This window comes from Cystoisospora suis (assembly GCF_002600585.1).
Source record: "Cystoisospora suis strain Wien I chromosome Unknown contig_1543, whole genome shotgun sequence".
Classification (NCBI taxonomy): Eukaryota; Apicomplexa; class Conoidasida; order Eucoccidiorida; family Sarcocystidae; genus Cystoisospora; species Cystoisospora suis.
In genome coordinates this window covers 9,282-11,736 of record NW_027154343.1, presented here as the reverse complement: position 1 = coordinate 11,736, position 2,455 = coordinate 9,282, and the positions used below count along the sequence as shown (strand labels likewise).

Genomic DNA, 2,455 nt, shown 5'->3' with positions numbered 1-2,455 from the left:
AAACAAGTGATCATTTTCCGACTTGGTCGCGAAGCGGTGGTACTGGCGTTGTGGAAGAAAACAAAGCCAGCGTCGTGTAGTTACCGGCACGCATAGTGACTCCGCGCTCATGTATTAGGTTGCTGCCGGATATATATTTATATATCTGATAGCTGCAGGCGAACCCGTAGGAAGTGTATCCGTTTCTTTCGTTCGGCATTCGCAGAAACCGGTACCCGATGCACGCCGAGCTGCGGGAGGTAGCAGGGTCAGCTTGCACTATTCAGCTGAGGGTGTAACGAATACGAGCTTGAAAGGGGGTGTGTTTTGAGCCTAGCTACGGGAGTGTCTGCGCAGACTGCGTTCCGCTGGCACGTGGTCACGTTCCACACCGAATCGTCACACACGGGCGGCATTTCCGTGCTCGGCCTGTCACTCCGTCCGGGGTTGTGCACTAAGATATGGCGGAAACAATTGCTTTCTGTTGGGTTACAATCTGCAGGAAGAGGGGACCAACCTTTACGAAGTCGAAGGCAAAAAATTTGCTGCAGAGCTGAGAGATAATTTACACGACTTGGACGGTTACCTCGCTGGCCAGAGACCAAGGTCTGACGTTGAGGTACCTGTTGTTTTAAGAGAAGCAGTAGCCATCGCGGCAAGAAGACGCGGTCTGCCGGCAGGTCCTGGTGGAGTGAGCGGTCCTTCCGGAGGACCTGGATCCTCCGGTGGAGTGAGCGGTCCTTCCGGAGGACCTGGAGCCTCCGGTGGAGTGAGCGGTCCTTCCGGAGGACCTGGTTCCGCCGGTGCAGGCAGCGGTCTTCCCGGACCGCCTGGTTCCCCCGTTGCAGGAAGCGGTCCTTCCGGAGGACCTGGATCCCCCGGTGCAGGCAGCGCAAGCGGAAGTCGTTGATGTCCGGCTTTGGATCACAGACGGGTCATCGGTGAGCCGCGGAACAAAGAATCATCTCTGATATGTAAACGAGAAGGAAGCTCAGGGTTCACTTTCGTTCGGGTCTCAGCTTCTGTTCACCATGTGTATCAATGCGCAACCCACCCGTAGCCTAGCCGCTCCAAAGCAATTACAAAAGCACCTGCACCTGCATCGCGTCCACTATGGCTATCAGAATTGTCTGAGTAGAAAAAAAAGACTTAGCCGGGGGGGAAGGGGGGGGGGTAGCGGCGAACTGCGTATGAGCAGCTGCGTCTGCGGAGCTAGCATTCCCAGCTTCTCCAGCTTCGTCGTGTTTTGCTGTATGGTACTTGTGGCGGCGGCGCCCGAGCTTAGGTGCTCTGGAGCGGTCGCGTGTGTGCACTGGATTTGGTGTGCCCCCGCATGTCTTGAGCGAAGTTTCAACAATAAGCTCTTAGTCAGCTCGCCACAAAGGCCAGCTGACTTCCTAAAATCACACGCAGTCATAATCCCCCGTTATCAAAGAGGAAGGCTACTTTGCAGCTGGCAGGTGAGGCTACCACGGCAAGATTTCAGGGATCTCAAGATAGATGCCTCGTGGCATAGACGAGCTTGATGTTTTTTTAGCTAACTCTCCTTAGGGTTCTTGTAGCTACGGACTTCCCTCACACCAGGTTGAATGTATGGAAGATATACCCGATGTACGCGCCCTGTGTTTTGTCCTGGTGCAAGGCCTTCCCCGGGCAGTTACCACGAGCCCTAGGTAGCGGACTGAACACTCACGGAGATGGCGGCTGTTTTCAGGGAGTTCTTCTACAGATCGTGGAGGGTGCAAGCCGGAAAAGCGAGGCGTCCTTGTGTTGGTCTTTTGCTGTCTGCCGTGATTATTTTCAGACTGCGACGTCCTTTGTCCGTGTCAGGTTGACTCCACACAAGGAACCTGCCGGATGCTCAGGAGGGGGTTTCTACGAGGAGGTACTCAAAAGTTATTTTTGAAGTTGGGAGTCTGTCGGTGTCAATTTTTTTTTTTAACGACCCGTATGCGTGGCGGGGGTTCGCTTGCCTGGTGCGCACCTTCGTGATGCCACGGCAGCCCGGTACCCCGCGGCAAACTTTATGCTTGAGCACTTCGCTCCGTATCTGCGGGTCTCAGTCCGGATTCAGTATCTCCTGCATGCGGGACGTAATGTAGCCGGTAAATTTTGAAGCCAGTGTCTGTGGGCTGGCGACGTGTTTATAGTGGCGCATCTCTAGCAGGGCGTCTCACAGTAAGTTGGGCCGGCTGTCGGCTGAATCAGTTCTCGATGTGCCTCGGTCTCTTGACGCGTGATGCCGAAGACGGGGAACTTACTTATGCAGCTGTGCCTAGTCGAAATCTAGCAAGTTGAACGAATGAATGGTTTGTGTCTGGACAGCAAGAAGTACAATTCTTGAGTTAACTGACTGTTGGTCCAGCCGCCTTTCTTCGGTAGATCCCATCCGAGACTGTCTGGTAATATTGCAGTGCTCTGTAGGCTAGTGGCGCAGGCGAGCCCGCATGCATTCCGGCTGTCCGAGACAGCGGCA

The 2,455-nt window shown here is 54.6% G+C and overlaps 1 protein-coding gene across 1 annotated transcript in view; it reads left to right on the top strand.

The window, feature by feature from the left end:
• CSUI_003453 (uncharacterized protein) overlaps positions 1 to 2,368 on the top strand; it is a 3,310-nt gene extending 942 nt beyond the window's left edge. Inside the window, exons 1-2 of the mRNA XM_068063651.1 lie at positions 1 to 920; positions 1,784 to 2,368. The exon at positions 1 to 920 is cut by the window's left edge and continues 942 nt beyond it. The gene's annotated coding sequence lies outside the window, so the exon portion shown is untranslated. The remainder of the gene's footprint in view (positions 921 to 1,783) is intronic.
• The last annotated feature ends 87 nt before the right edge of the window (positions 2,369 to 2,455 follow it).